General features: G+C 41.7%; 1 protein-coding gene and 1 pseudogene across 1 annotated transcript in view; both read left to right on the top strand.

Moving 5' to 3' along the window:
* The first annotated feature begins 862 nt into the window (after positions 1-862).
* SH3GL2 (SH3 domain containing GRB2 like 2, endophilin A1) overlaps positions 863-25,328 on the top strand; it is a 63,324-nt gene continuing 38,858 nt past the window's right edge. Inside the window, exons 1-2 of the mRNA XM_023758918.1 lie at positions 863-947; positions 1,092-1,170. The gene's annotated coding sequence lies outside the window, so the exon portion shown is untranslated. The remainder of the gene's footprint in view (positions 948-1,091; positions 1,171-25,328) is intronic.
* Positions 17,406-19,667, top strand: LOC102441022 (annotated as a pseudogene).

Genomic DNA, 25,328 nt, shown 5'->3' with positions numbered 1-25,328 from the left:
ACCTTGCCCTGGAACTGAAGCCTGATGGCATGCTTTTTGAATTGTCAGAACCTGTTAGCTCAGTGTCTTTCAAAGGCATCCATGTAGTCTAGTGGGAATGGTGCTATAAGGCTGAGTCGCATCCTCTTTCTACCAGTTACCAGCTGTGTAAGCCATCTCAAGAGACAGACTCGTGGAGTCTTCTGCTGGGTGAAACTTTATAGGTTCTGTGGTCCGTTCTCCAACGGATGGCCAAAACTCTCTCTGCATCGCATTTCCCAGACTTTCACACATTGGGCAAATTTCCTTTTTAAAGAACACATTTCCTATTCTAGATGTTTCTCATGGTTTGAAGCTTTTTTCTTACATGAGCTAAAATCTGTCTTTCTCTGACTTCCATCTAAATTTGTCTAGTGAAGTCACGTGAAGGCAGTCTAATCCCTTTTCCATATTTGAGAGCTGCTTGCTTCCATCCTTCCCAGGATAAGCATCTCCTCATCTCTCTGCGCCTCAGTTGTCTTGATCGTAGGATGTGGCCTTTCTGGAAAAGCTCCCTGTGTCTGTGCGTGCCTTCTTGAATGCCAGATGCAGAAGAGAAAATGCTGTCTCTGCCTCCCAGAAACTCATTGGGGAAGAGATTCAACTGATGCAGTGGGAAAGTAAAAATGCCACGTTATAAAAGCGTGCCAAGTGAGCTGGCCCTTCACAGGCCTTTAGAAAAGATCAAATTAATTAAGGCCTCCAAAGTGAAGCTTATGCACTGAAAAGGACTGTTAATAAGTGTGTTTGGTAGGATGATGAGCAGTAGTCAAAGATGTATCAACAGCTGACCTGTCCCCATTCGTTTTCCTGAGGCCCGTTATGCCTCGGACCTTTTCCGTTTCAGGTTCTGAGTGACACCTTTGGGTTCCACACAGCGAATGAGTTTTGATAAGTGATGGTGCTTGCAGGAGGGTGGAAGCATACCAGTAAGTGGCTTTTTTCTCCTGCAGATTATTTGGACTCGGCTCTTATAAAGACACCTTGAGCTTCTATGTGAACGCAGACCCTGTAAGCGAGGTGTACTGTAAAGCCCTACTGATGCCTTTTTGTTTAACACTTTAAAACTCCAGATCGCAATGACAATACTTCGGCATTTACCGTACGGGGAGCCAGGAAACACCTTTCAGAAGAGAGCGGTGCAGAACCCAGGTATCGTGATTCCGTAGCACTAGGTCATGCTGTATCCCCGACACACACAGGTGTTAGGGCTTCCCATCGTAATTTTTCAAGCATCTCGTTACCTTGCAGAGATTATAATAGATGACATTAAGAGAGAGAACTATATAGAGACATGGCATGCTGCTGTAGTCATCATTTGGGAGAGCATACAAGATGGCAGCATTTCTTAGACTAGAGGAGTGTGTTACAAATGCAGATTTTTCAGGTCCTACCCCCAAAGATTGTGATTTAGCCATTCCGTGGGTACTGGGGGCAGGAGAGCTGCTGTGTACTTGAAATTCTTTTCTGGATAATCCTAGCACAGGTGGGTCCATCCTACTTGGAGAAACATTGGTGGGGAGATTAACCAAAGTATTTCTATGCTTAATCCACCGACACAGACAATAGTGTGGTGAAGACCTGGGGTGGAGGCAGAGGGCAGGCCAGAAGAAGTCAATAGGGGGAAAAGGAGTACATCTGTATAACTTTCAACAATAAAGATACATTTTTTTTTAAAAAAAGAAACATTTTTGGGGAGTGATACTGTGATGCGAGGGTAGAAAAATCTTGCCCTGCCTCTGACCTTGTATTTGTTCTTGCCTCCACCAACTTCTGAGTCTACTTTCTTTAAAAAAAAATCAGGAATTTATATCATGAGGAATCAAAAAAGTGAGTTAGACAAGACTCTTCAGTCTAGCCTTAAGATACCCATATGTCCTGGTTTAGTCAGGGTTGTGTATCTGGATCATACAATCTACCTGTTCTTCAGGGGTGTTGGGAAAATGAATGGAAAATCAAGTGCCTGCCCAGTCTCAGAACAAGTGTGACTCCCCCCTGCCTTATCATTAAATGTGCTGAATGTTGTTTACTTTCCAAATTGGCCAGGCTAACTAAGATTCTAAACTAGAACTTCAAGCATAGTACATGTGAGTTAACTATTCCTAGACTGTAAGAACTGTTTCCAGGTCTATTTCCAATCACTGTTTTCATGATCTACCAAATTGAATATTAATATGAAAAATATTAATGATCTACCAAATATTCTATTAATATGAAAAAAGAACAAGATCTTACCTAAAATATGAACTTAAGCTTTTGGAGTCACACATGTGTTTCTGAGTGCATTTGAAAGTTTTAGTGCCCTGTACTTACCAATATTTAAAGTATAGTACTCTGAGAAGAATCTTTTCTATATTTTTGTTCCACCTGTATATAATAAACTGTAAACCTTACATATTTTTATAGGCAGAATTTTTTTTCTCTTAGTTATTTATAAAATCTTCCATATATTTTAATATGTTGAGTATCCTATTTGTAAAGTTGTAGTTGTCCAAAACAAACCAAATTATCATTGACAAGTAGATATGTAGTTTATCAATAGAAGGGAAAATGTTTTAATTTATTCTGCTTGGATCTAAAATTATAATTTTAGCAGCATCTATTCTTACAAAGAAATTAGCTTGTTACCAAGACATGATGCAGCAAGGAGATTAACCTGATAATGAATTAACTACACAATCTTCTGCCTTTTTGTACCAGAGAGAGGACAAAAGAAACAAGCAGTTGACTTTCTAGCATTCTTTTGACACTTTAGATGAAATGACAGAAAAGGAAATGTGAGAAGTAAAAACAAAGGACTTAATACTCAATTTTCTAAATTTAACTTTATGAAAGCCCAATAGTCTTGGGGATTTACGATGTATGGCTATCTAAACTGGTCGTTCTTAATTTATGAGCCATGGTGTTCATTTTTACCATGACCCCTTCATAGGTAAGCCGCCAAAATGTGATCACTGTACACAATTAATGTTTGCTACCATAATCGCTCCATTGTCTTCTAGAAGAAACATTTTGATGAGACTGAGTAGCTATGTATTGTTGAGCAGGGTCCAATTGTAGCAAATGAGAGGTGGGAGCTTTGTTGGAAGATCAGACTGGTAACGAACCGAGGTCTGTAGAGGTCTGTCTCTCAGGCTCCATGAGTTCTCTAGCTCTTCTCTTGCTCGCTAACTTGCTTGGGTTTCCCACCTCTGCCCAGCGGCCTGGGATGGGCAGTTTGGTTACACTGACTGCAGGACTTCAGGTTTCGGCTTTGGCTCCTAGATCCAGACTCACCCCACCCTTTATCAGACTTAGAAAATTAGCATTAAAATGGCCACCTCCCTTGGTTTCCCTGGAACTTCACTATTTCAGGGTTCCTTTTAGGGTTATAAAAGTAATATACATTCATTATGAAAAGCATCAACAAACAAAAGAAGAAAAATTTAAACAATCTATAATTCTCTCACCAAAAATAGTTTTGATATTTTGAGGACTTAATCTCCTCTAGTCCTTTTCTACATGTTTGTTTTTAAGAGATAGGATCATGCTGTTTTAAGTCTGACTCATTTTCTTTTAAGTCTGACTCATATTCTCATGAATGTCTTTTCCATCACTTTTAATGGTCGCTGTACGCTCCACTAAATGAAAGTATCATATTTTACTTAACTAGTCTGTTGATTATTTCTTAGTTCCTTAGGAAAGTTTCTCTTAAATTTCCGAGTATCATTCTAGCTGAAGTACAGAAAAAAAGGTATATTTTCATGTGTGATCACACATGTGTTTACTTATACACTGTGTCTCGGTGTGTCATTGTGGCTTTGACTATTAATTGGAAAAGTAGGGCAGGGAAATAGGGGCAGCTGTACAGAGAACCCCGTAGTGGTGTCAGTGGCAATGCTCCGGCCGCCTGCCTGTGATCCCAGATAATTTCTTGCCAGGGAGATAATGAACTGAATTAGAGCCAGACGCTCGCTCTTCCCTCTGCCTGTCTGCATTGCTAATAGAATAATATGACGATTACAGTACTAATGTAAAATATGTTATAATCAAATGATATCACTGCAATTATAGCCAGCACTTACAGCACTCACGGAGGGCCAGGTACTATTCGAAGCAGCTTCACACACAGTAGCTTCATCTTTATTCGTTAATCTTTATAACCACTTTATGGAAAGCACGTACCCTGGAGCACAGCAACATAAAGGATATTCCAAATGTCTAAACCATTATTCAAACTTATCCCAGGAATAGACAAAGCAAATTTTCATCTACTTTAAAAGTGTGCAGTGTGAAAACTGAGGGTCTCTTGAACAGGGGTGGTGAACAGCACTCCAGAAGTTAGCAGGCCTTTCGGCATTGGTGCATCTCTGATGCACTAATTGCTGCTGCACGGAGCCCATCCAGGGAGAAAAGCAGTAGAGGCAGCAAGCAGAAAAAGTACTGGAAAACAAGTACTTCCTTAGTGGTTATTTTTAGATGCTCTGCTTAAGATGAACCAGATGTTCTGACCCCTTCAAAAGGGAGAAAAACCAAGTTCTTATGAACTGATGGTCTGTGTGGGGTCCTTAGTCACACTCCTACCCCTGGTCAAATAGAATGTAGCCCTAAGTGCATGTAGAATGTGCCTCGTCACAGCTAAGGGCTCACACTTCCTCGGCTTCCATGTCCCCTTGGAAGTGCAATCTGTGGGCTCCTTTCGGATGAGGAATCTGAGGGCGCTGCGGAAGTGCAACACCTGCCCAACATGGCATAGCTGGGAAGTGGGGGACTTGGAACCCAGGAAGGTGGCTTTTCAGGCTTCCTTTCTTTAAGTTAACCTCTGACCTGACCTGTGCCTGCCAAGAGAAGGCAAAGGTGATTATGAAAATCTGTTATTTAGTGAGCTTTCTTCGTCTCCACTTTTGAACAAATGACAGTTTCCCCTCCATATTGTAGCAACTGAGAGGCCTCACGGGTCTGTGGCTGTTACCCTCTCTACGCTGAACACGAGCTTGTTGAATATACTTAATATCCATTATTTCTCTAAGCCATCATCACCATTCATTTCCTTTTGGAAATATTCTTTTTGTCTTGTTTTATATTTGTAATTTAACTATTTTGCTTTTCAGTGGGCACTAAAATGTTGATTTGCAAAAATTCCTTCTATTACTGAATGGCTCATCAGGATTGCACACCTCTGGGTCACTTCCCTTCACTGTCTGATAGGGCCGCTACCATCACCACTTACTTTCTTTGTAAATTAGCCATTTTCTTCTGTAGTAATTTGTGTCCATATTTGACTATAGGCTCCCAGTAGGAAGTGGTAGATGTAGGTGAGAGATGCGCATCTAGGGCACTGAATATAATTAGCAGGTTCTCTGAGTTAGCTCATCATCTCAGCTTCCCTGGTGCCCCATCCCCCTTTCTCTCTCAGATGTCTTTTATCTAAATCACTGGTTAGTAAATTTGCTTCTGTTGTACAAGATCAACAGTACTGTACAGTAAAAGCATATTTAAAATACACAGAAAAAAATTCCAACCTTTTCTGAGAGCCAGAGAAAGCTTATTGTATAAATAAATGGTCTCTGTGGATTTCATTTGGATTATTTCTATGCCGAAGTTTTCATAATGTACCTTCAAATTCTCACCTCATGTACTTATCTCTTTTGTAGCACTAATCATCAGGGTTCAGGAAGCCTTCTATCATTTCTCCCAAATGTGCTCACTATTTTTACAGGCTTTGAAATCTTACATCTTCAATTAAAAATATGAATGGGTAAATTCTCTGGTTGCCTTATGGAATTAATCTCACTTTACTTTGCCTTCCATGCCACCCACATGCTACATACTTACAAGCTCTGAATAATGATGTAGTAACTCCTTTCTGAGACCTAGCCAATGAATCTATACATTTTTCATACATCACCTTAAATGCAGGGTGGCTTCCTGGCAGGTCTGGTTGAGAAATGTATCTGTTAACGTCTCATGAACTTCCAAGCCACATGCATGAGAGATTGTCTCTGTTTAACTTTAATGAAAAGGCAGGTTTTGGGTGAAATTTTTTAACAACGGAAACTTGTATTTTCCTTCATATTTTCTCTCAGCATTACTTTGCTGAGGCAATTCTTCTCCATTCTTCCTCTTTGCCTTAGGATTCTTATTTCCTATAAAGACTTTTCTCAAACACTCTTTCTGGATTTTCTCCTCCCCAATCGAAATTTACTTGTCTTTTCCTCATTTTTCTTTCAACAGTCTGGCCTCTGTTGTTTTTGATGAGAAGTTAGCTGTACCACAATGGAACAAGGTATTTTTCTCTTACTGATCTCAACAATTTCTCTTTGGCTTCCAATCTTTTGATGATTCTCAGTGTGAATTTATCCTACTTGGAGTTTATTGAGCTTCTTAAAAGTATAGATTAGTGAGTGCTCTTCACCAGATTTGGGAAGTTTTCAGCCATTATTTGTTTGATTATATTTCCGTTCCTTTCTCCTCTCCTTCTGGTACTTTCATGATGTGTGTGTTGGACATAATGCTGTCCTACCTTTCTGAGTCTCTGTTATTGTTTTCTTCGGTTCTTTGCATTGCATAGTCTCTGTTCATCCATTATCAAGGTTGCTGATTCTTCCTTTTACCCGTTCAAATCTACTGCTGAGCCACTCTAGTGAGTTCTTCATTGTAGTTACTGTAGTTTCTAACCCCAGAATTTCCATGTGGTTGTAATTTGTCTTTTTATTGATAATTCTCTATTTGATGGAACATTGTCATCACACCTTCCTTTACTCTGTAAGCATAGCTTCCTTCAGTTCTTTGAGCATATTTATAATGGCTGCTCTCAAGTCTTTGTCTTTGAAATCTAACTTCTGGGCACCTGTGAGTTTCTGTTGCCTGTTTTTTTTGGACGTGGGAGTGGGTGGGAGAGGGGTTATACTTTTTTGGTTTCTGGCTTTTCTTTTGTTTTCTGCCTGCCTCATGAATTTTTTTGAAAAATGCACATTTTGGGTAAAATATTGCAGCACCTCTGAATGCTGACCCCTCTGTCCTCTTTTTGGAGGAAATTCCTTGAAGTTGTGTGTTTGGTCACTTGTTTACCTCTTTGGTGACTTGGCCGGACTAATCCTGTGAAGTCTGTTTTATCTACATTATGTACTTTATGACTTCCTTGCTCAGGTTTTGTTTTTTCCCCCCTTGTTTTCATGTTGTAGACTGGCTTCCTAGGGTTTTCCCTGGGTCCGCATACACCATTTATTGATCGAAGTTTGTGCTTCAGCCACCTTTACCAGGTGGATGTGTGTGCTCTCACGCTCAGGGCGTTTGTGCCGCCCTCCCCTCCCCCTCCCATGTAGCTGGGTGCTCCTTTCTCCCGTCTCTCCAGAGAGGGTGCGGCGCTGGCTATGCACACGGCCTTCCGGACAACGAGGCATGAACCTGATTTTATTTGTAAGCCTGACTTCCTGACTTCCTCCTCGGTTAAAGCGGCTTATTGTTTAGCAAGTCTTTGATCAAAGGTGTGCTTAAGCCCTTGGAGTCAGTAAGGCTTCCGTGTTCTGCTGATGGATCGGTGTCTGACTTGGGGAATATTTTCATGTCCGCCTGTGTCTGCTTATTCCTGAGTGGGTGCAGCCGAGGGTGTGTTCTCACCCTTCTGGACCCTTGGGGCTGAGTGTGCTCCCAGGAGCACTCTTCTTGGATGTCTCTCTGTTAAATGTATGGCTGGTCCATCATTTCCCTTTTTGCTACTAATGTCATGAAGCTACCAGCCCCCACGTAGCTAATTGCTTGCTGCTACCAAAATCTCCATTGTTTTGGACAATGCCCTTAGGCATGAACTTCTCCCTACTCCAGCGGTTCTCAACCTGTGGGTCGCGACCCCTTTGGGGGTCGAATGACCCTTTCACAGGAGTTGCCTAAGACCATCGGAAAACACATATTGAATATATAATTACAGACTGTTTTTGTGATTAATCACTATGCTTTAATTATGTTCAATTTGTAACAATGAAAATACATCCTGCATATCAGATATTTGCATTATGATTCATAACAGTAGCAAAATTACAGTTATGAAGTAGCAACGAAAATAATTTTATGGTTGGGGGGGTCACCACAACATGAGGGACTATTAAAGGGTCTCGGCATTAGGACGGTTGAGAACCACTGCCCTACTCTATCCCAAACACAGTCAGTCTCCTGGTGGAGCTCTGGCATTAGGACCTGCCTCTTCTTTTGGGCAAATCCTCTCAGCTGTTGCACTGAAACTTTGCCCCTACAGTCTGCTTTGGGGAACTCCAAACTAAGACAGACACATGGACATAAAAGAACAAAACTGTCATTGGCAGGAAGAGTGGGGAGTGGGGGAGGGCAAGGAGCATAAAAGGAACCTGAGTTATATTTTTACATTTTATTTATTTAAAAGTTTCCATACCAAGTAGTGCAGAACGTTCCTTTTTAAAAGCTGAGTGGTGCTTAGGTGGGTGCCCGCCTTTCGGAGTGTGAATTAATGTGCCAGATTTCTATGGGATGCTAGTCTTGCTCTTTCACTTTTCATTTTTCTCCTGGAACCTGTTTCTTGTGGTGCTTAAATCCAGTTTCTTCCTTGGCATGTTCATCATCTCAGTGTGAGTAAATTAATTCTTCATAAGCATAAAGAAAGGTGCCTGTATCCGGCTGGTCCAGGAGAAGATGCACCACAGTCATTAAATTGCAAGAAACTTTCCCTCCATTTTTTGTTGTACTTCACAGTATAACTTTCTCTTCCAACAGTAGAGTGGTACCTAAAATCATCTGCTTTACTAAAGATATTCTCCTGAGCTTTAAATGACAGGTTCTTGCCCTAACCGGTTTGGCTCAGTGGATAGAGCGTCGGCCTGCGGACTGAAGGGTCCCAGGTTCGATTCCGGTCAAGGGCATGTACCTTGGTTGCAGGCACATTCCCAGTAGGGGGTGTGCAGGAGGCAGCTGATCGATGTTTCTCTCTCATTGATGTTTCTAACTCTGTATCCCTCTCCCTTCCTCTCTGTATAAAATCAATAAAATATATATTTTTTAAAAAATAATCATTTAAATAAAAAATAAAAATAAAAAAAATAAAAAATAAATGTATTTTTAAAAATAAATAAATAAATAAATGAAAGTTTCTTAGAGGGAAGGCAGGAATGGAGAAGGAGGGTTCTCTTTTATTAGTGTAGATATGCATAACCCATGGACACAGATAAGAGTGTGGTGGAGACCTGGGCGGGGGGGGGAGAGGGCGGGGGGGCGGCGGCTAGAAGGTGTCCATAGGGAAAACAGGACACATCTATATCTTTCAGCAATAAAGAGAAATTTAGAAAAATAAATGACAGGTTCAGCATACTCTTAAGCTAGGAAATGTTATGTAAGAGTAGATGGTAGTTCACTCAAAAGAAACACATTTTTCAGGAAACCATAAAATAATTTCATTGGGAAAATTTCTTTTAGGTTCCAGAAAATTAAGTCCCACTGTGAGTTTTCGTGTGCTGTGTAGGGAAGGGGGTCAAAACCAAAGCAAAAGGACAACAGCAATAAAGAAAATACATTGTGTTCTCTAAGCCTACTTAGAGAGCAGGATGCTTTTATTAGCAAATTTGGACCTTGGTGCATGCGGGGCTTCTTCCAGAGGAGCTGTATCTTCTCTGGCGCGTGCGAGGTTTGTGATGATCCTGGTTCCTTGGTCCTGCAAAGGAAAGCGAAACGTGTAGCCCTTACCGCAGGCATGAAACTCTTCCTGAGACAGCATCCCTTGGTCACGCCAAGCTCTCATTTGGCTGAGTGGCTTTGCACTAAGTATATCGAGCATGATATTTTAAAATTGTAAATCCTTGCATGTGTCACCTTCAATGCTCTTAGTTTGACAGCCTTCATTTAGTCCAAAAGGGCCTGCAGGGTCTGGCTCCTGCTGGTGTCTGCAGCTTCATCTTGGGTGCTTTCTCCTTCTTTTTCTAGTCTTGATTCACACTGGCCTCTTGGGGGAGCCATGCTTACCCCACATATTCAAGGGCTTTGCCTGTCCTTCTCGGGGTGTCTGCAGTGCCTGCCACATAGAAGGCATTCAATAAATACTTTCCAAATGAATGAGTGACAGAGATCAGAAGGTGGCTAGGCTCTAACATGGTGGTGGTGATGGTGATAGAAAACAAGCATATGCGAAATGTACCACCTTTGACTTCCTTGTCTCATCACTGGTGTTTTAAATGGGGATTGAATAGGCCAACTCTTACTTTCACCCTATTCTTTCTAGCTTCTTAAAATCATATTCTTATCAGCAGTCATGGCCTTAATTTTAAAAACCTTTTTAAGATACTGTTGCAGCCCTGGCTGGTAGCTCAGTACTTTGGAGTGTTGTCCTATATACCACCAAAAGGTTATGGGTTCGATTCCTGGTCAGGGCACATACCTAGGTTGTGGGTTCGATCCCCAGTCTGGGTGCATACGGGAGGCAACTGATCGATGTTTCTCTCCCACACCAATGTTTCTCTCTCTCTCTCTCTCTCTTCCTCTCTCCCTAAAATCAATAAAAACATATCCTCTGTTAAGGATTAAAATAAAACAAAACAAAGGTACCATTGCAGAAAGTGCCCAGAGATGTGGTTAATTTTCCTGTTTTCTCTATCTGCCTTTTGTCTTCAAGCTTTGCCACTGGCAGAGGAGTATTTTGTGAGAAAGAAGAAAGCGCAAATGCTGTGATGGTTCAGGGTAATGAAGTCAAGCAGAATTGAATAGAAAAGAGAAGTTAAAGATAAAAGATGAACAAACCAAATTGGTGCACAGGTTGTTGTGCAGCTCCTCGGCCTTCTCATCCACTTATGCATTGAGCAAGGCATCGGGAGATAGAGAAGAACAAGATCCAAACCACTGCCTTGCAGGGAATTTAGGAAGTTGGAGAGACATTCAAATGGATGATGGTAGCACAAAATACAATCTAACAAGTGCTGAATAGAGTTAGGCCCAGGAGCTGTGGGAGCACAGAAGGGTTTGGCTATCGGCACAGAGGATGGTACAATTGACTGAGAGAAAATAGGATTCAGTAGACATACTGAAGAGTAGACATAGAGGCAAAGGAAGGAAGTAATGGATTTAATATTGAAGCCAATAAAGCCTAATGGATTTTAATCAGTTCTTGGTATTTACCAAAAACATGGTTAGCAACAATTCTTAGCAATGTAAACAGCTATAGAAAGTAAGTTAAAAATTCTAAAGAATTTGTGTACTTTGAAGTATCCCCCAGTGCTGCTGATTGATATCTATTGATCACAGCCAGCCCAAGTAGACCCTTTCCTTGGGTAAAGGGAGATATATTGAGTATGAGAATTAGGGGTTCTGGGTTTCCATCCTGTCTCTGGTACCACCGGGCTGTCTGACCATCACCTGTGTTCATCTTACCCCACTTCCTCAGTGGTTCCCATCACTGCTCCTCTCCCCACTCCCCAGCATACACAGGTACCCATGGGATAGTGTGTTCTCATCAAGAATACAAATTTACTCTTGTAGTAATTCTCTTCTGATGGGTGACCAGATTTCCTCTTTCTTACAATCTCCACCCAAAATCTTAGTTGGAAGCCCTCATTTTTCAGAAAAAAGAAAGAAAGAAAAAGAAATCTATTCTGCATAGGCTCATGAATGTTTTCTCTCCCTTTTTTTTCTTAATCCTCACCTGCAGATATTTTCTCCATTGATTTTTTTTTTAGAGAGTGGAAGGGATGGAGAAAGGGGGGAGAGAGAAAGATAAAGAGAGAGAGAGAAACATATCAATTAGTTGACTCCCACATGCACCCAACTGGGTCCAGGAATGAACCTGCAACTCTGACCAGAAATCAAATCTGAGACCCTTCCATATGCAGGCAGACACTGTCACCACTGAGCCACATTAGCCAGGTCTGTTTTCCCTTTCTTCACACATTTTCTTGCTTACTGTTTGCTAACACTGAACTAATACACCACAGAATTCTAATAGCATGAGTTGATTTGATAAGAAAATTTAAGAGGTCACTTCAGAAAAACGCATAGCATTGCTTTCTGAAATGTAAATTTTGAATTCATCTTTAAGGAGTAACAGTGCCCACAGGTACATTATTTTGCTCTTAAAGATCCTCATCTGGAATGATGTCTCATATGTTAATGGACCTCAAATCTTTAATCAGCCTGGACGTTAGAACGTGTGTGTGCTCCTTCTACTACAAGTAAGTCCTGGTTAGAAGCAATTTGGAAGCCTCCACCTTATAGTCACCATGTCCATGAATTTCCATGTCACTTTGTTACTCTCAAGTAACAGGGCCGTGTGGTAGTGCTTGTGGAGTAATGACTAGCGTTGTGTTGGTGAAGTACTTTACAGTTGACAAAGTGCCTACTCAGTTATCTAACATAATAACGTAATCTTCACATCTTCCCTGTGAGGTAGCTTTTAATTATCAATCAGGAAACTTAAGAGATAAAATTATGTGCCTCAGGTTACCCAACCTAGAACATAGCACAAAAGGTCCATAAACTTATGAATGAATAAACAAGATATACTCTACCCATACAACGAAATGTCACTCATCTGAAAAAAGAAATGAAGTACCAGTAAGTGCTGCAACATAGATGAACCTTGAAAATATTATGCTACGTGAAAGGAGCCATAAACAAAAGAGCACATAATTATAAGACTTAATTTATACGTAAGGTCCAAAATAGATAAATCCAGAGAGAGAGAAAGGAGACTAGTGGTTGTCAGGGGGTGGAGCATTGAATGGAGTTGGCGGAGGGGACTGGTAATGTGCACAGTGCCTTTGTGGTATGAGGAAACTGTTTAAAAATTACATTATGGTTATGATCACACAATTCTGTAAATGCATTAAAATTATTGAATTGTATACTTTAAATGAGTGAACTTTGTGGCATGATAATTATATCTCAATAAAGTTGTTAAAATTATTAATTCATTCTTCTCTTCTCTGTACCCCGGAGCTTGAGGGCAAGTGATTTCGAAACAGTTGCCACTAGGCCCCCTTCTTGGTACATATTTGGCTCCACTTTTCTGCTGTCATAAGATGTCCCCCTCTTCTTTTTTTAAAATATATCTTTATTGATTTTAGAGAGGAAGGGAGAGGGAGAGAGAGATAGAAACATCAATGATGAGAGAGAATCATTGATTGGCTGCCTTCTGCACATCCCCTACTGGGGATCAAGCCCAAAACCCGGGCATGTGCCCTTGACCAGAATCAAACCCGGGACCCTTCAGTCCACAGGCTGACACTCTATCCACTGAGGCAAACCAGCTTGGGCCCCCTCTTCTTTTTTTAAAATATATTTTTATTGATTTCAGAGAGGAAGAGAGAGAGAGAGATAGAAACATCAATGATCAGAAAGAATCATTGGCCCTAACTGGTTTGGCTCAACGGATAGAGCATAGGCCTGTGGACTGAGGGTCCCGGGTTCGATTCTGGTCAGGGGCATGTGCCTTGGTTGTGGGCACATCTCTGGTGGGGGGTGTGCAGGAAGCGGCTGATCGATGTTTCTCTCTCATCGATGTTTCTCTCTCATCGATGTTTCTAAGTCTCTATTCCTCTCCCTTCCTCTCTGTGAAAAATCAATAAAATATATTTTTTAAAAAAAGAAAGAAAGAATCATTGATCAGCTGCTTCCTACATGCCCCACACTGGGGATGGAGCCCACAACTTGGGCATTTGCCCTGACCAGGAATTGAATTGTGACCTCCTGATTCATAGGTCTATGCTCAACCACTGAGCAATGCTGGCAGCCCCCCCCCCACACACACACACACTTCTTCTTAAAAATCTCTCTCCTGTAAGCACTCCTCCATTCCTTCCTCTCTTGTCCAACTTGAACAAACAAGAGGACAGCTTCTTAGAGTCCCTGTATTCACCACCGCCTACTCATGAGCAGCACATTAGCAAGCCTGTGCAGAACTAAAAGGAGAATATTCTTTCCTGTGTCCTTTCCATGTCTTATATTTTGGCAGAGTTTCATTAGAGTTTTGCAAGCAGTTAAGTCAGTCAAGAGCAAGTCTCCCACATGGTTGAAAAGCACTAGACAGAAACTTGAAGGCAAAGGAAGCCATTAGCACCAGTTTGGAATGATGCTGGAATCATATTCAGAGCCTGTCCCCAATTAGTGCACAACTTTAAGCAACGCAAACCTGCAGAAAAGCCAAAACTGTACCTGTTGTTTGTCAAATGCTCTGTATATCTGTATAGGAGGGGGAAATAGAACTCCTGTTACAGAGTTGATTGAGGCAGTAGGAAATGGGATGGTAAAGGCAGTGGCTTCCTTGCACACCCTGACCGCATCCTGGGAAGGAAGCAAGTCGGCTCTTCCATGGTGTGGGCTGCAGTGACCTTCCTGGAATATACGCTCCAGCTATTGCAGCAGCCTTTCCTGTTACAAACATCCTGCAGGCAGAGAGGTCCTAACGGCTGAGGACCAGATTGTGAGCGAAAAAGCAAAGGAGGACTTTGTCGGATGGGTCAGGGCTGGGGTGGGGGGTGTGCCTTCACCTTTTCTCCTTCTCTGACTTCAGCGTGAGCCTGCAAGCTGTGAGGCTCCAGAGGGAATCGGCCACAGAGCAGGCAGCAGACTTCCCAGCTTAGGGTGGAAGCAGAATGATGCACCTGTCAGTGCTCAACCTTCTTTGCAGTGATGGGCTGCTTAGCATTCAGAAAATCCTGCCTAGGGTTATAAATGGAATATATATATTTGCTGTCACTAAGGTTCTTTTAAAGTTTTGGGTTAGGGTGATGAAATTTCTGCAGATATGCATTATCAAACTTGATATCTCAGACAGGGATCCATCTTTCTGAGCTTATTCTTTGTTCTTAATTCCTTTGTCAGTGGGTCGATGTTTTTTGCGTGTGTGTGTGTGTGTGTGTGTGTGTGTGTGGTGGTGGTGGTGGTGGTGGAGGATCTGGGCTTCTTCATTGAATGCCATCACCTAACACACACACATACAAACAAAAAAGCTCAGCTGAAAGCTGAAGTACCTGCATTAAACTGAAGGAAGGGGGCTGTCCAAGCATTAGTGATCGAAATGGAGCATATTGTGCTCAGCCTGCCTGCGGCTGGCGCCCAGCAGCTCTCATTTACTCTGCTTCTTATGGGTATTTCATACAGTCACAAATGGTATTTCTACAGCAGAAAGTGAACTGGAAGAAATACTATGTACAAAAAAATATGAGGATGAAGTTTCTGTTGTTGGATTCTTAGTATTCTTTAGCTCACTTGTACTTTGCCTTTGAGACCATCATACTAACCGACATCACAAATACACACAGCAGTTTGCTTGGTCCCAGAGCAGCCAGACACTTGGAATGATTGTTCTAATTACCACCCACTGCCACCTCCTTGTTCCTCCTCTGGGCTTGCTTACACTTGTTTGAGAAACTACTTCCTTGGTTTTTTCGATCCGTCTCCGTCTCTCTCTCTCTCTCTCTCTCTCTCTCTCTCTCTCTCTCTCTCTCTCTTTTAATATGTTTTATTTATTTATTTATTTATTTAGAAGAAGGGAGGGAGGTAGAGAGATAGAAACATCCATGAGAGAAATATCATCCATCAGCTGCCTCCTGCATGCCCCCACTGGAGATTGAGCTGGCCATCCGCACATGTGCCCTGAATGGGAATCGAACCAGTGACCTCTTGGTTCATGGGTTGACACTCAGCCACTGAGCCACACTGGCTGGGCGATCCTTCTCTTTCTCAATTCTCCCTCTACTTTCTGTCTGTGTGTGTGTGTGTGTGTGTGTGTGTGTGTTTCTTGGTCTTTTTTTGTTAGCCTTTTACCTCTGCCTAGATTTTATTTATTAGTGATGTGTAAGGTTCCCTCCTTGACCCATAACTGCTCTCTGGATACGTTGTCTCCCTGTGTAATCTCATCTGCTTTTCCAGTTTTATAAATCAGATACATAGTGCTGACTCCATAAATCTATCTCTTGCTGTGACCTCTCCCTAAAGGTTCAGATATATATACACACACATATATATATGTGTGTATATATGTGTGCCCTTCCACACATACATATATGTATATATATTCAGTTACCTGTGACATATTTACTTGATCTTCAAACCTAGTGGCTCTGTACCTGAGTTATGTCCATTAGTATTCATCCATCTGTTAAAGTCTGAAACCTAGGAGTCATAGAATTCTCTGCTTCACTCCTATATATCAAATCAGTCACAAAGTCCTGTTTATTTTATGTCCTGAATATTTACTGAGTCCATCCTTCCTCTCAGAGTTTGTGGTTCACGCCTTCATCTTCCACCTGGAAGGTTACAGTAATGTTCTAATGGGGACCTTTGTCTGTAATCTTGGTTTTTAGAAGTTAGTCTTTATTGTGTAAGTAGATGATTTAAGAATTAATTAGCTTTGATAATCCCCATCTTAATCCTGTTAATGGCTCCCCATCAAGGCCAAGAGACAGTCTAAGATTTTATGGTAAGCCCCTTTGGAAAATATTTTGGAAATTTCTTTAAAAGTTAAATATACATTTACCATAAGACCCAGCGATTCCACTTCTAGATTTCAACCCAAATGAAATGAAAACAGATTGGAGGGCGCTTGGCTTAGGGCTGAGTCCTGCCTTCCTACTTTACTGAGTGTTTGCCCTGGCAGGGAGTGGGGGGAAGGGGGTTGAGGAGCTGGGGGGTAGGGATGTTGGGGGCTAGAAGTCCAGGGGGAGGGGGCGAGGGTGGGGGAGGGTGGAAGTGATGGTCCTCTGCCTCTTACTGATGAGCCAGCCGCCCACCTGAAAGGAATGCCTGGACAAAACTGACTTACAGAAACTCTTTCAGCTGAGAGTTCAGGCATATCTGCCAGTGAAGCAGGAGACTCTAAGGGGGCAGGCTGGGAGGTCCTCCTCCCTGACAGGTGTGTCTACACCAGAGAGGCCAGGCACAAAGAAGGTGAGGACACTGAGCTGGCAGAGATGCCTCAGGAGGCGGGAGCTGCTATCTCTCCCCCCCTGCCTGCCCCTGCCTTTCCCCCCATACCTTACCACCCAGCACCAGACCTGCTTGCTGGTGCCCTTCCTACTGAACACCCCCACGTGGGGCACATGACCCATCGAGAGGTGGATTTAACGCCAGAATCTTGCGGGTCCCACATTCTAATTCTAGAACTTCCCATCTTATCCGCCCAGCTACAATGCCACCTCCTAGGTCACCCCCCAGCACCCTTGGTCTTCTCCCACTTCTCCCCGAACTCTGTACTCTGTGAACTCTCTGTGAGTGAGTCTAATAATGTCCGAGCGACCCAGCAGCCTCCGCCCTCCTCTCCATCCACCACAGGTAAGCAGGCAGCCCGGGGCGGGGCCAAGGTGGGACATCGCCTTTCCCAGCCCTGCAGGCGCTGGACCCCTGGGTCTGCAGAAGTCATCAGGGCTGTGGTGTCCCGTGGGGCTCAGCAACCCGTGATGAAGAGAATGAAAGCACTAGTGGGAAGGAGAAGGCGGGCTCCATCTCTTACCCTTGATAACGCCCTGCAGAAATGGCCTGCTACCAAGGAGAGGCCTCCCGCTGGTGTGGACACACATGCCTTTCTGTCATCCTTCGTGGCCCTGCTACTTGATGGCCTGGTAGAACTCAAGAGAGGCCTGCAGAGGTGGGAGCGGCATCTCTTCCTGTTCAATGACCTGTTGGTTGTGGCCAAAATCAAATATAACAACAACTTCAAGAGGAAAAATAAAATAAAATTGAGTGACAGGTGGGCAGCAAGCTGTGTGGGTGAAGTGGGAGACGGCAGTACCGATGCCATGAGATCGTTGGTCCTGGGCTGGCCCACAGTGAACCTCGTGGCCACTTTCCGTTCCCAGAGCAGAAGGGCAAATGGCTCTCCCTCCTCCAGAGATGCCTCAGTCTAGAGAAGGAGGACTGGCCGAAGAGCATTCCCCTCAAAACCTTCACCAAGGACATTGGGGACTGTGCCTGTTGTAAAACTATAACAATGAGGAATTCAGGCCTTTCGTCCTCCGGGAGCTCTTCCTCACGGAACAGCTGCCCCGGGAGAGGTGGTGCCAGTTCACCCTGCAGCCCAGCCCCCTGGCTGCCGCCCAGAAGCTGAGCCAGTCAGGTGAGAAGACATTTAAAAGGAGAGGGTGTAGCATAAAGCGGGGTTCTAGCACTCGCCCGGGGAACTTGCCCATGTCACCAGCCTCTCCTACACCTGGGAAGCTCTTCAGAGTGTCTCTGCCAAGTATCTGTGAGAATGACAATCTGCCCCAACCTGTCTCACATATGCTTTTCATTCTTGATCAAAAAGGACCCCTCACAAAAGGCATCTTCAGACTGTCAGCCAACGTCACATCTCGCAGAGAGCTGAAGGAGAAACTGAATTCTGTAGTCTGTTTTTGTGATAGTATCCGTTTTAAAGGATTTTCTACGCAATATTCCTGGTAGTATTTTCTCATCAGATCTCTGTCATCACTGGGTCTGTGTCATGGATCAAGGAAATGATGAAGAGAAAATAAATACAATTCAAAGGCTGTTAGACCAGCTTCTGAGAGCCAGTGTTGTTCTACCGTACCTTTTTGGGGTCCTACCCAACATTGAGCAGCACTCCTCATCCAATCAGATGATGACATTTAATTTAGCGGTGTGTATCACTGCAAGCATTCTTTGGCCTCCTGCTTCCTCCAGCCCAGAGTTAGAAAATAAATTTATAAATAAGGATACTCTGCTTATTCAATTTCTGATTGAAAATTGCTGTGGAATATTTGGAGAAGAAACCACTTCCCTCTTTGGAGAGGTTTCCGTGAGATGTGATACTGAGCAGAATGCCTCCCACATCTCTTACAAATGACTGACTTCTGTATGACAGCTTGGAAGGTGAGCAGAATGGGTTGCTGAGGTCCCGGGTGGTGACTTGGTGAAGAACCTCGGTCAGGGGAGCAGAAACATGGACTCTGCCTTGACCCCTAGTGGTGATGACCTTGACCAGCCTGAGGTAGATGCTCTTTTAACCCTGAGCGACTTTGACTTGGACCGTTCTAAAAATGAAGACATTCGGCTTCTTGAATCCAAGCCTGTCACCGTTATCGTACTATACAGAGAGCCCACACTGCAGGACCCTGCTGGGCCCCTGTCTGGCATGACCACACCCAGCTGTCTGTCCACAGCTGCAGCAGATGCTCCAGAAAGCCCGAGGCAACACCAGTGCTCAGAGGCCAGCACCAACGATCTAGATTCAAAGCTTTCCTCTGAGGCAGGAAAGGCTACGCAAGTCCAGCCGTGATGCGATTCTCTCACAAAAAGATGAGGACCATCGGCAGCAGAATCAACCCCTCCAGGAAGAGGGTAAGACGTATTTTAAACAGAGTTTAGTTACAGTCACTGATATCAAGAAAAGTGCCACTAATACAAATGCTAAGGAGGAAAGCTTGTTTGGTAATGAAGGAAATCATGTGAACCTTCTCCCTGAATCCAAGCCAGGGGCCATTTCTATCGCATCTTGCAGTCACATGTCCTCACGTGATCATCCCAGGAGCCAGCCCTTCGATTCAGATACATCAGGAGACGCCCTTCCGCACACACGGATGCCTTCAAGGAGGCAGCAGCATTGCTCAGAGCCCAACGCTGATGACCAGCCCAGCAAACTGAGCTGTCTCAGGAGGATGTTTTCAAAGAAACAAAAGAAAACTACGGAGCTGGTCACTAATTTATTATGTGCCTTTTATGTACTATAAATAGCACTCCATCAGGTAGAAATGGTATTAGTTACCATTGGGGGGAAACAGAACCAGTAGGTTTTGAAGGCAGAATTTCTTCCTCAGTTTTGTTCTCAATTGAATTCAGTTGATTGGATGAGGCCCACCCCCATCATCAAAGGTAAATCTCCTTTACTTACAGCCAACTGATTGTGATGTTGACTACAGTTGCAGAATATCTTCACAATACTACCTCGATTAGTGTTTGATTAAACAACTGGATATTCTAGCCTAGCCAAATTGATACATCAAATTAACAATCACCAAAATAGATGCCAAAGTTTTAATTGCAAGTGATTTTAGCACTCTCCTGGTTATCTCAGCACACCCCACCTCTGCCCCATTTTATGGATTAAGAAGCAGAGGCCCAAGGAAGTTTGTGGTTTCAGTTCACAAACCAGAAAAGGACTCGCCAGGGGTTTATCTTAACAAATAAATGCCTAGGGCTACTCCCTCTTTGCCTCATTAACTGAGTCATCAAGCCTTAGGTTCTAGGTCATTCATTAACCAGGACTGAAATCTCCAGTGAATTACTGGTACCACTTTTTCTTTTTGCCAGTTCTGTTTTTTTTTTCCTCAAGGGAATTTATGACTGAGCTTTAAATAGAATTTAAAAAATACTGCATGACATAGTTCTAGCCCTAAGTTATAGGGTCTATTTTTAGGAGACACTGTCTTTTTATATTTTGTTCATTTTCAATGGCTTATTGCAGTGGAATATGAAAATGTATAAAATTCTTCCTATTTCCAGGGATGGGAAGCTTTAGTAAAATATCCCCCCTTCTACTCATAAATTACCCCTTGTCTGATGAGGAACTAAAGTATTTGGCGAGTCAACAAATAAAGAAATGCTATTTTTTTATTCTGCACATTTTTTATATTTAAAAATCTTTTTCTAGAGACAAAGATAACTTGTAAATGAAACTGTAGGTGAGAGTATAAACTCTTCCCAGGGAGGGACGGAAATCTGCATGATAGCTCCCTAATGAATCCTGCCAGTTCCCTTTGTTACCAGTGGAGAGGGGTCTTCATCCCCACCTTTTGCACTTGGGGTACATGTGGGATAAGAATTTCTGGAGGCCCCCACAGGAGGATGCGATATTGTAGAAAGCTTTATTTCTGTGGAATTAAATCCATGAGTTTCCAAGGTCCCCACTCCCTCAGTCCCACCACAAAGGAAGTGTGGCTGTGGTTTCAATACGGCTAGAATCAGAGTTAGTGTCCAGAATCTCTGTTCCATGTTAGGGCGTAGTCCAGTCCAGCATCAGGGTAGTTTAGTTTGAGTGAAAGGGAGGGAGAGCAACACAGAGAGAGAAACATTGATGTAAGCGAGACACATCAATTGGTTGCCTTCCACACGCACCCAGACCAGGGCTGGGCTTCGAGCCTGCAACCAAGTACATGCCTTTGACCGGAATTGAACCTAGAATCCTTTAGTTTAAGCATGTCAAACTCGAGGTTGACAGGCTGAGAATTAAGGCCAACACTGTAACCACTGAGCCAAAGCAGCTAGGGCACAATGATGTCACCGTTGAGGGGGTGATGTAAGTAGCTGCATAGTGTTTGGGAAATTCTCACTTTGGGGACATAGAGTTTAACAAGTTTTGCTTTTAACCCCAATGAACCATACCAGAAACAATTAGAACATCATGTCAATAAATTTCTGCATTTTCTATATAGTTGACTGGAAGCAACATAGGCTGGAAGCTTGGGAAAGGGCCAAGTACTTAGCTCATCCAAACCCATTTTAAGATTTTTAGCTCCAGGTATTCAAAGGAAAGCAGTCTTAATCCTATTGAGTTCTTGTTTTTATATTGTAGAAGAGGAACCTTTCTCCTTTTCTTTGATGTACAAATTCTACTTGATAGTAAGAGATCAGAATTAGCTTGATTCAGCTAGAGAAAAATGCATTTTTCTCTAAGAAAATTGAAGTTTCTGGATGGGAAAAATAAATAATATATACTTTTGAAATTCACTTTCAAAACATCATGACATTTAAGCATTCCAATTTAATGACAGCTGAGAAAAACTAGTGTGAAACTTATATCTCATGAAGTGAATTCACCCTGCCTTTCACACATGGGAATACCACCATCTGGAAAAACAAGATATACTTGTATTTAGCCAAATACCAAGAAAATACTGCTGTAATTTTGATTCCTGTTTCCTTCTGAATATTTGATATGTCATCAAGTATTTTCATTATAAATTTTATATTTTAGTAATGATTAAAGCACCTTCATGAGGAGTCAGAGTATGGGCTTCTTTTATTTATTATCATAGGTGATGCCTGTCTACAAATATTGAGAAAAGAGTACGATGTCCTACAGGGGTAGTTATTATAACTTTTAAAGAGCTTGTGCATTAAATAATGTTCTTTAATTCAGTTAAATTACACTTAGATTTTTTTTGCCAAAGGTAAGAAACCAACTTAAAATTATACCTTTCATGTAAGACCAGTTAAGACATAATATATCCCTTATTTTAATAATGATTTTTTATAGTTTAAAAAGTGCTCTTAAATGCATATTCTAATTTAATTCTCAAAAATCCGGTGTTAGATGCTGTTGGTTTTCATTTCTTGGGTGAAGAAATTGAGGCACTAACAGGTTATGCATTTTTCCTTTCACACAACTATTGGTGTCATTGTCAGGGTTAGAATTTCAGGTCTCTTGACTTTTAATCCACTTTTTAAAAAATAAAACTTACCTTGGTTTTTCTCATTGACTTGTCAGTAAGGTTTCATTATATATGTATATAATTTTGCGGATGGTTCCATGGAGCATATTGGCAGGATAATATATGAGTTCTACTTTCTGCTCTTAACAGACCAGCTATGCTTTACTTATGGAATGTTAAAGTAATTCTATTTTAATATGATTAAATAATACAGTACTTGATAAAATAATTTTTGATTATTTTTAAAAAGCACTTTGGAAAAGTATTATATTTACTTTCTATCATATGTGTGTGGGTACATATGCACACACAAACATGTTTTCCCACATGTGTGTGTTTACATACACACATATGTGCATTTATATATAAACTAAAATACATATTTATTTAGAACCATGATTAATGTGAAGAATGTGTATCATTACTCTTAATTGTAATTATGCTAAAAGTAATTTGGTGAATGAATGTGGAATGGTTACAGTTGAGAGAGAATTTTCTTTAACTTTAGCTATACTTTAAATAAAATATCAGGTATCATAGCTTATTGAATTTTTAATTTTGCCTGTTGCTGGTGGAGAAAAAGGTAATTACACTTTAGAGAGGAGAGTAAACTCTCAGGAGACACAGAACCTGTGCTAACTCATAGTTAAGGGTCTTCCTTTAATTTATGGGTAATTTTTGGTCTTAGAATAATTCACTGAGATTTTTTTTTCCAACTGAATTGAGTGTCTGCCCTGCAAGCACTATGTTTGGTAATGTCCTCTCAGAAGTTTTCCAAAAGAGAAGCCTGTGATATGATTGCCTCCATTAACATATTATAATTCTAATGAACACGGGTCCTCAGCAATTTTACTCAGGTGGCAAGTTCCAGGTAGTAAAAGAGATGATGTGTCTCATTACAAGTGCAAAGAAGTCTGATCACTTCCAGCGAGAGTATGTGTTCAGGTCATGGAAAAGATGAAATCTGGGTCAGCATTTTAGATAATTGGTAGGATTTGGGGAAAAAAAGGGGGGGGGAGTAGATCCAGGTCCAAGGCTGAGGGAATAAACACATTTGGTGGATGGTGAGGAAACCTGACTGTGGACACAAACAAAGCTGGACAAGGAGGTAAATAACTTTGCAGGTTTTAGGGTCTGAATTTGGTGTTAAGTCTGTTGAATTTTACTGATGATGTGATTTTCAAAGAGACCTTTATGAGAGGCAGTTGAAGAAACAGTAGTTGGCCCTTCAGTATTTAATACACGGAATGCAATTCGGAGAAGAATCAGAGCTGTACCTAGAGGATGCAGTGTCTTTTGCCTAGACTGATGGTTACTGCGGGGGAGGCTGAGTCATTGTGGGAAGCAGTGCAGTATCATTTGAGCTGAGAACAGTGGTCAATTATTTAAGCTGTTGCTTGCTGCTGGCTCCCTCTGACATCTTTCTTATTTGGTATATAGAGAAAAATAGCATGAGACCACACTACTGCGGACTCAGAATTAAGACTTTTCATTTAAAACATGAGTTGATTGTATTATTTATATTTTCTTTTTAAGTCGTGCCTTTTCAAAGACCATCCTAAAGTGAGGTGATCAGCCTCACTTTATGCCTCCTCTCAGTCATCTTAACAATAATATTTACACAAGTGCATTGTGGTTCAGTCTATAGATCTTCCTGAGTACCTGTTGTGAGGAATACAATGAAGAGTAAGAGAGAGGAAGGTGGGATTTGGAGTTCAGTTGGAATACAGAGTACATGGAGAGTGGAAGAGAAGATGGGATTAGAAGCATAAGCTCTCAGTGTTGTGCTAAGTGGATATTTGAATAGAGGAATTTTTTAGATGATACAGGGGGCATATTACAGTTCATTTGTACTTTTTAGGTTCAAATAACTTGATGGTTTTCATTTAAACTGAGATAAATTTTTCAACACATTAGCCAAAGTGTTCTGAACAGCAGCAGAAAATACTCAATACTATGAAATTTTGGTTTCAGGAATCACCTCACTGGAAAATAGGGAAAAACTATTGTTAAGTAAATGGCACTGGGTAAGGAAAGCAAAACTCATTTTGGCCAGATGGTCTCAGGGAGCTTGTACTCCTTACCTTGATGCCTAGACATGGAAGTTTTAATAATGTTATTTAAAGAGCAGGAGGAGAAAACATTTGGCATACTCTTAAGGAATGTGACAGTTGTTATTTAGCCCATTGTTTAATTCAATGCCTTGATATATTTAGATCCTTTGTGACTTGTAAAAGCAATAGACTGTGTAGATGTCATGTTGAATACTCTTATTTCCCCAAGAATCTAATTAGATAAGAATTTTTTATATCAACCAGCCAATCAAGTTAGTAGCAGTATCTGTTAGCCTCTTTCACTGTTTGCTGAACTGTTTCTCTCAGAGCAGGTCAAATGTCAGCTTTTGTTAAGAAGAGAAAGATATTTATAGTCTCATTCTTCCCTCCCCCCCGCACACACACAGTACTTAAATCAAATAGTTAAAGCCAGTAGAATTGGCTTCAGTGTGAATTGCCAGGACTAGTTCTAAATTATTAATGGGCAAAATAATCCAATTTGGTATCCTGTTTGATACAGTGAGCCAGCAACTGTGCTTCTAACCTGTTGATGAATGAAAAAAGTGGGGAAATTAAAATCACTCTCAGTTGAGTGATATGGGATTGAAATTGTGATATAAGCCCTCATGGTTTTGCTGAGAGCCATATTTTATTTCCTAGAGATGGGTAAACTGTGATTAACCCAATGTTAACAGGATTCTTTAATGTTACTACAAATAGAGACATTTCTCAGCTGTGTGTTTTTTGTGTGACATTTTTGCAAATTAAATCTCATAAGTCATAGAAGGGGTCTACATCTATAGTGATCCATAGAGGATCATTAAAATGGGTCCTTGGGATGTGCTGAGTTCCCTGACATTGGAGCCAGTTAGGTAGATCTGAGAGACAGTTAATTTGGGGTTGTGTA

Source organism: Myotis lucifugus, unplaced genomic scaffold (genome assembly GCF_000147115.1).
Source record: "Myotis lucifugus unplaced genomic scaffold, Myoluc2.0 scaffold_144, whole genome shotgun sequence".
Classification (NCBI taxonomy): domain Eukaryota; kingdom Metazoa; phylum Chordata; class Mammalia; order Chiroptera; family Vespertilionidae; genus Myotis; species Myotis lucifugus.
This window is presented reverse-complemented; position numbering and strand designations above follow the sequence as displayed.